At 36.9% G+C, this 9,232-nt stretch overlaps 1 pseudogene; it reads right to left on the bottom strand.

Annotated features, from left to right (window-relative positions):
- Positions 1-8,857: 8,857 nt before the first annotated feature.
- LOC102842769 lies at positions 8,858-9,224 on the bottom strand (annotated as a pseudogene).
- Positions 9,225-9,232: the final 8 nt, after the last annotated feature.

Genomic DNA, 9,232 nt, shown 5'->3' with positions numbered 1-9,232 from the left:
ACTTGCAATAGTAAAACCTACTGCTGTCAAGTCAATTCTAACTCATAGTGACCCTGTATATAGCTATTCCAAGGCTGCAAGTCTTTATAGTAACATTGTGGTTATGAATCGGGCTATGAACTGCAAGGTCAGCAGTTTGAAACAACCAGCTCTTCTGTGGGAGAAAGATGAGGCTTTCTGTTCCCATAAAGATTTATAGCCTCAGAAACCCTGTACAGGATCGCTATGAGTTGGAACCGACTCCATGGCACATAACAACAACAACACGTCTTTATAGGAGCAGAAAGCCTCATCTTTTTTCCAAAGAGCAGCTGGTGAGTTTGAACTGCCAAGCTTTTGGTTAGCAGTTCTGTGCTTATTCTACTGCACCACCAGCGCTCCTTGCATTAGTAAGAGAAATTTTAATATTTAACTGTTTACTTGGCTTCTAAGAACAAACACTGTATATCCAAGCTTTGAATTTAGGGTGTTCATATAGCTAAGGTTTCATAAGTGGGATGTGAGCAAAAAGAGCTTATTAACTTCCTGCCTATGCTCTTGAATGGATGAGGTATATTGTTCCTATCTTTATTTTCTCTTTCTTGCTAGCTGGAGTGTAGATGAAGTAGTGAGCAACTTAAGTCCTTGGAGACAAAAAGCAAACCCTGTGAATTTCAGAGAAACTAGATAAAGAAGCCTGGCTCACTGAGATTCATGATTTATACCTTTAGGAAAAAGCATAATAACTTCTACTTGTGTTAACCACTATTCTTTTTAGATTTTGTCACAAGCTACTGAAATCATGCCCTAACTAATCTACTCTAAAAATATTTCATTAAAACCAGACACTATGACTAACAAACATCCATAGTATAGAAGTTGAATAGGGTAACTATACTATATTCTCTTTTGTTAAGGGTTTTAAATTAAATGTTAACGTTTGAGACAGGACTGATTTTCTTCTCTTTTTATCATTATTTATATCTTCCAGAGATCCCATTGAAAGGAGAAAAAAAAAACAAAAAACATCAGGTATTCTGTTTGTTGCGATACTAACAAATCAGCCAATTTTCCATAATGTGAATTGGTTGGTGGACTATTTTCAGAGAAGCCATAGTTAAAGCTTTGGAAAAAGAGCAATGGAAAATGTAGGGGTCAATAATCTAAAGTAAATTAGATCATTCATTACAGAAATAAACAGCCTGCTCTTTGGACTGGATATTTTAAATGTGTTTTGAAAATATGAGAAGATTATAAAGAGTGAGTAATGCAGAATATAATAGACATCAATGTTATGGATTTTAAAAAGGAATCCACTTTTTAACATAATACGTTCTTTAAGGGTATAGGCTTTTTTTCCTCCTACTTTTTATCGGATATGTATTATTGCCATTAATTCAAGATTAACTATGTGCTGAGCACTGTCTTGTGGTTGGGTGGACAGAACAAAAACCCTGGCTTCATGGAGTTTATATAGACAACCAAAAATATATTCTATGGTTTTCATTGTTAAGTGCCATCAAGTCGGTTCTGACCCGTAGCAACAATGTATATGGTTTCTAAGAAGCAGCTAGTGAACTTGAACCTCTAACCTTGAGGGTCAAACTGATTTTACAGTCCAGTGCATTAGACAACAGCACCACACAAGGACCGATAGATTGCAATGCAATGCAATACAATGAAATATAATAAGGTGTCCATAAGAACCATAAACAATAATAAGGTACAATGAAGGAATAGTGAGTGATAGGGTAGTAAAGGTGCTATTTTTGAACAATTGATAGTGTTTGCCTCCTAATGATTTCATCTCTAAACAGAGATTTGAAAAAGTGATGAGGAACAGAGAGCCCTATCTAGGGGAGGACCTTTACAAGTAAGTAGACCACAACTTCAGGGGCCTTATGGATGCTTTCCTTTAAGCAAAGATGGCAAATGCATACCGTTTCCTGGATCCAAGAAAGACAATACAGATCTCAATCCTTGTACTTTTTCCAGAGCTAAGACAACTTCAGAATCCTTAAATCAGTACTCCAGGTAAGTTAACAATCTATTCAAATAAGTTAAAAAACCTCAGCTAAAGGCCATTGTCCACCACTGCTTCAGAGTTTAGGCGTTTTAACTCATCAAGCCCATAACTCTATCTTAACATAGTTAGATTTTTCCAGTGTCACTGATAACATTTCTAGTGGGTGTGGTTAGAAACATAATATTCAGACAAATCACATTGTCAGAGATATGACATTAAATTACTTATTAAGTTATTTACTAGTCAAAAACTCCTGGTAGGGATCAGCACTGGACTGAGAACTACAAGGTCGACTATTCAAACTAACCAGCTGCTCCTTGGAAACCCTATATATAGGGTCGCTATAAGTAGGAACTGACTCAATAGCACTTAACAACAACATAGATATGCATCAGACATTCTACTAAATCTTACAAATATAGAAATGAAATATTTCATTAGCCTATAAATCAGAAAGATATGGAAGAAAACTATAATACAATGAATTAACTTCTGTAAGAACCCTGATATTAGAATGCCAAATTTTGTAAGTTGTTGTTGTTAAGTGCCTTAGACTCTGTTTCAACTCATAGAGACCCTGTATAGGATCTCCAAGGAATGACTGGAGGGTTTGAACCACCAAACTTGAGATTAGCAGTCCAGTGCATATTAGAAGAATTGTGGTCAAGTGGGAAGAGCAAAGGCTTTGAAAGCAAACAGAATTTTGTTCTGTTCCACTCATGCCACGTTTGTGCAGTTAAACTAACCTCCACAAGTCTTGGATGATAATACGTTCTCATCAAGTGTTTGCAAAATTGAAAAGATATACCATAAATAAATTGCAAAGCATAAAGCCTAGTGCATACTAGGTACTTGATAGACAACAATTTCTTCTTAAGAAAAGCATGAGATAGAAAGTTATATCCACATGGAAAAAAACTAAGAAACAGAAGCAAGACAGAATTCCAGATACTTAATCAAAAAGACATGAAGGAAAAAAGGTGTCTATTACATTAATATTTTAGGTACCAAGGAGACAAAATATGCAAATAAATTGTAAGATACCATTAATCATAACGTACATCCCAATTTTAGAGATGTTGAAATATGAAAAATAAATTTACCCCTGAATCAATAAAATATAGCCACTTAAGATTTTTGTTTGTATAACTGGAACATAAAACATGAGATAAAGAGTCTGAACAGGTAAGCAAAAAACAGGTTATGAAGGGCTTTATGGAGTTAGTTTCTGTTATCACAGTAGTCATGTTGTATAAAGTTGCCATAAACATGTGTTTGGAAATAGTGAATCATTACTCCTACAGGGAATATAAAGTTGGTTCCTAAGAGCTTCTGTTCACAATATTTTTTTGTCAACTGATCAACACACAACCTTATTTGTGTGTGTGACTATTTAAAGATATTGTATTTAAAATATGGACTCCAGGTGTGGCACTGTAGGATCAGCACTGGACTGTGAACCACAAGGTCAGCAATCCAAATTCACCAGCTGATCCTTGGAAACCCTATACTGGGTTGCTATAAGTCAGAACTGACTTGAGGGCACTTAAGAGCACTGTGAGTTAATGCGGTGGAGTACAAAGTCTGTTTGAACCACAAGGTTGGTGATCAGAAACCCTATATGGTGTTGATATGGGTTGGAATTAACTCGATGGCACTTAGCAAGAGCAACAGCAGCTTGACAACAAATGTAATATACATTATGGACTTGTAAACACTGATCTGAACGGTAACAGTGCTATAACTCATACCTGAATAAAAGGTACCTGAAACATTAATTTTCTCCATAAGGCATATCCCAGATTTCTTGTACTTAGGAGCACTTCAGTACTTTAATATAATGCTTGAGGGGAGTTTTAAACAGTGAAGTAAACAAGAAGTGCAAAAAAAGTGAGAACCGCAAGGTCAGCAGTTCGAAACTACCAGCTGCTCCGCGGGAGAAAGATGAGGCTTTCTACTCCCGTAAAGATTTACACCCTCGGAAACCCTGTTCAGGGTCACTGTGGGCTGGAACTGACTTGAGGGCACTTAAGAGCACTGTGAGTTAATGCGGTGGAGTACAAAGTCTGTTTGAACCACAAGGTTGGTGGGAGAAAGATGAGGCTTTCTGCTCCCATAAAGATTACAGCCTCTGAAACCCTATACAGGGTCAGAATAAGTTGGAACCTACCAAACAGCGTACAAGCACCAACAATCAAATAGATCAAAGCAAGGAAACAGCATGAGAGTTGAAACAAGGCAGAAAGTATTGCCTTGTGCAGCCTTAGCTGGAAATATGCACTTATTTATTTATTTATTTATTGGCCACTCTGTACATGCTTACATGTACACATGACTCTGAAAGCACCACAAGTATTGATTTTGGTTCATAAGTAAATTTTAGTGATGAAGCAAATTTGCAAATACAGAATCCATGAATAGTGAAGACTGACAGAGTACCAAAATGTCAGAACATTATCCCGTGGGCAAACCAGAGGCCTTAAAGATTTTAAGTCAGTAAAAGTTAGGAGCAGGCTGGAAATGTGGTAGGAATGGATTAGAGAAAGGGCAGGATGCTCAGTCATCAACATGTGACATCCTTTAGAGAAGGGATTATCAATTTTTCTTACATTAGAATCACCTGTGACAATTTTCAAGATGAGTTCATTTTTCTAATTGTTAAATTTATTAGCATAAAATAAATTACAATATAAGGTTATTGTCTCTTACTGGCGATAAGTTCAATAGTGGTGTATCCTTTCTGATTCCTGATAATTTGTAGTATTGAATTTTTTTTCCTTGATGAGACTTGCTGTTGTTGCATGCCTTCCAGTAGGTTCCAACTCATATTGACCCAGTATAGGATTTCCAAGGCTATAATTCTTTGCAGGAGCAGAAAGCCTCATCTTTCTCCCATGGAAAGGATGGTGGACTCAAGCTGCCAACCCTGCAGTTTGAAGTCCAATAGTTATCCTGCTGATCCACCGCTTGATTTATTTATTCAGTTCCCTGTTGGTGCAATTTAGTTCTCAGCTACTAATAATAAAGTCAGCTATTCAAACCCACCAGCAACTCCTCAGGAGGATAATGGGACCATCTGCTTGGGTAAGGATTTATAGCATTGAAACCTAAAGGATAGTACTGCTTTTAAGCACTTAATCCTTTAAAGTAAACACCTTGTGGCCTAGTTAATTTCTAAATTGTCAAGGTTCTATTCTATTGATTTCTTATTTTTTGTTTATCATAAAATTTTCCATCTAGTAGCAGATGGATTGGCATCAATGGGTTCAAGCGTGGCAATAATTGTGAAGTGGGCTCAGGACCGGGCAGTGTTTTGTTCTGTTGTGCATAGAGTCACTATGAGTTGGTACTGACTTAATGGCACTTCACAACAACAACAACAGCATCATTTCTTTTAATGTAAAGAAGTTTCTTTAGTATTTCTGGTAATGTGGAGTTGATGATTTAGAATTTGGTCTGTGTTGTAAAAATAAGAAATGTCTTTATATCACCATTTATTGAAGAACATTTTTGCTGGATATAAACAGTACCTTTTTTCCCAGCAGTTCATGATACCACTTGATTTTCTTCTTGCACCTGTTATCTTGAAGAAGTAGTCAGCTATTTTTTTTTTATCATTGTTAACCTTTGTGTAATATAGAAGGATCCACCACCCTATGTGGCTTTTAAGATTTTTTTTTCTTTATTAATGATTTTCTGAAGTTTGGCTTTAATATGCCTAGATATGGTTTTCTTTGTATTTATCTTGCATGAAGCATGTAAACATTGGATCTGTTGTTTGCTGGTTTTGATAATGATTGGAAATTTTCAGCTAATTACTTCTTAAACATTATTTCCCCATTCTTTCACTCTTTTGCCTCTTCTACTTCTAACACAGGATGTTAACTCATATGATAGTCAGAGTTATTATGACTCTGTTCATATTTTTTTTTCTGTCATTCAGTAAGGATTATTTCTATTAATCTGTTTTTCAAGATCACTTCTGTTGCTTCAATCTATTGTTAACCTTATTATTTAAGTTTTGAATTTTGTTATTATGCATATGTATTTTAGTTCTAGAATCTCCATTGGCTCTTATTTAGTCTTCATAAATTCTTTATAGTTTTACCTATTATAATCTATATTTTACTAAAAGATATACTTTAATTTTTTAGCACATTTATCATTTTTATTATAAATCTTGCTTTGCTAGTACCAAACTAAAAACTCTGCCCACCCTGCTGCAGGAAGCTGCTAAAATCTTTGTTCAGCTCTTTTAGCCTTTCACTTTTTATTTTTTTCTGAACTTTTTGGAGTCTTGCCTTACATATGTTCATTTTAAAATTCACACATATGTGCAGATTTTCCACCACAACTTTCATCACTTTGACCTTGTTGACTTTGTTGGCTTGTGTGTTGCTGTAGCCACTGGTATTTTAAATGCAAACTAGTTCACACACGGTGGACACTTTTCAGTGGAGCTTCCATACTAAAACAAACTAGGAAGAAGGAGAGGCAGACCACTCTGAATGGTTATCCATCGAAAATGTTATGAATAGCAGCAAAACATTGTCTGATTCAGTGCCAGAAGATAAGTCCTTCAGGTAGGAAGGCACTCAGAATACGACTGCAGTAGAGTTGCCTTCTCATAGTAGACTTGACCTTAATGATGAGGATGGAGCAAAGTTTTAGGACCTCTATTTGCTAATGGGGAATACCTCAAAATTAGGAGAAATAGCTGCAAATATCCATTAATAATTAAAATGTGTAATGTATAAAGTAAGAATCTAAGAAAACTGAAAGTTGTTAAAAAATGAAATAGAACACATAAAGATCAATATCCTAGTCATTGTTGTTGTTGCTAAGTACTGTCCAGTAGGTTCCAACTCATAGCACCTTGTATAGGGTTTCTGAGGAGCAACTAGTGAGCTTGAACTGCTGTCCTTATGGTTCAAACTGACTTTGCAGTCCAGCAATTAGCCCACAGTTCCAGGTGAGCAGAAATGGACAAAAGAAATGGAGAAAAGACTGAAGTTGTCAAATATTTCATTTTGCTTGAATCTGCAACCAATGTTCATGGAAACAGCAGTCAAGAAATCAAATGATGCAATAGGATGGATGTAAAGCTGGTGTTTTCCCATGTAAACTATCACATAATTCACAATAAAAACTTAAAAAAAAAAAAAAAAGGAAATCAAATGACATATTGCAATAGGCAAATCTGCTGCAAAAGACTTTTTTCAAGCATTCAAGAGCTAAGATGACACTCTTAGGACTAAGGTGCTCCTGACCAAAACCATAGTAATTTTAATCATCTCATATACATGTGAAAATTGGACAATAAATAAGCAACAGCATAGGAAAATTAATGCATTTGAATGAAGGTGTTGGAGAAGAATTTTGAAAGGATCCCAGATTGCCAGAAGAAACAAACAAATCTGTCTTGGAAAGCATACATCTAGAATGCCTCTTCGAAGTTAGGATAACAAGACTTCAACTCTTGAATTTTACACACATTGACAGGAAGACCTACTCCCCAAAGAAGTGCATCATGTTTGAAAGTGGAGGGTCAGTGCAATAGAGTTGCATCCAACAAGATGGACTGACACAGTGGCAAAGATAATAGGTGTTGTGTTGAAGTACTGGGCAGTGTTTCGCTGCTGTGTCTAGAGATAGCATCACTGTGAGTTGGAAAGGTCTAGATGGCATCTAACAACAATAACGATGCAGATTTTGGGGGTCCCTCTCTCTGTGACTATGTCCTTTATAAGATTTCTTCCTTAAACTCCATTCAAATTCGAACTTCTTGACTAATAATATAGTCACATTTTGCATGAGCTCTATATCCACATGCCACCTGAGTATAGAGCTCAAGCATAATGTACCATAGTTTGGATCAGGCACACCTTAGTCCTCAGAGTGATATCTTTTCTCTTGAACACTTTAAAGAGATCTTGTGCAACAGATTTTCCTAATTGTTATTGTTGTAGCACACCATTGTTTGATTTCTTTATGGTTGCTTCCATGGATGTTGATGGTTGATTTGAGCAAAATGAAGTCTTTGACAACTTCAATCTTTTCTCCATTTATATGGATGTATTTATTGGTACAAGGAGCTCTCGTAGCATAGTGGTTACAAATCGGGCTGTGAACATTAAGGTCAGCAGTTCAAAACTACCAGCTATTCCATGGAAGAAAGATGAAGCTTTCTGCTCCCATAAAGATACACAGCCTCGGAAACCCTGTACAGGGTTGCTATGAGTAGAAATCAAAATCCACAGCACATAACCACCACCACCACCACCATTCATTGGTCCAGTGGTGAAGATTTTTGTTTATTTACATTAGGGTGCAATCCACTGAAGGCTGTAATCCTTTATCTTAATCAGTAAGTACTTCAAGTTCTCTTTGTTTCTAGCAGCCAAGGTTGTTCCATCTGCATATTACAGATTGTTAATGAGTCTTCCTCCAATCCTGATGCCACATCCTTCTTTTTATAATCCAGTTTCTCAGATTATTTGCTCAGTATACAGATTAAATAAGAATGCTAAAGGAATGTGAGCCTAGTGCACGCCTTCCCTGATTTTAAACCATTCAGTATACCCTTGTTCTGTTAAAACAACTGCCTCTTAGTCTATGTTCAGGTTCCTCATTCTCCACAATGCTGCCCATAGATTGTCATTATCAAACAATCAAAAAATTTTGTGTAGTCAAAAAGCACAGGTAAACATCTTTCTGGTATTCTCTGCTTTCAGCTAAAATCCATTTTATATCAACAGTGATGTCCCTCGTTCTGCATCCCCATCTGTCTCTGACCTGAAGCATCTTTATTGCAATACGTTAATCCAGTGGGCATGTCTAAGACAGCACATATCAGTTGGTTAGTGCAATAAAAGCCTCGGCCACATTGCCAATGTGGTCCCACAAGCTCCATTCTGCTGCTGCTCTTGAGATCTCCATTGCTGTCCATTATCAGCTCCAGATCTTCTTTCTTGATGGTGACTTTTGCCAGTTCCTTCTCCCGTTCCTGTTTGGCTTTCTGTTCCATGGACCACCTGTCTCCATTCACGGACATGGCCGTCTCCAGATTGGAACTTTGGATCTCTTTCTCCTCCGCATAGTCAGTGACTCGCTCCAAGTCTGCCGCACCACGATCATGCTTCCGTGGCTTCTCAGGAGTCTGCTCTGGGCCTCTGGTCTCAGTCTCCAACTCCAGTTCTACATCTCCTTCCTTGGCCATGTTGATCC

Source organism: Chrysochloris asiatica, unplaced genomic scaffold (genome assembly GCF_000296735.1).
Source record: "Chrysochloris asiatica unplaced genomic scaffold, ChrAsi1.0 scaffold00131, whole genome shotgun sequence".
NCBI classification, from domain to species: Eukaryota; Metazoa; Chordata; class Mammalia; order Afrosoricida; family Chrysochloridae; genus Chrysochloris; species Chrysochloris asiatica.
Note: the sequence above shows the minus strand (reverse complement) of the source record. Positions and strands in the feature narration are given on the sequence as shown.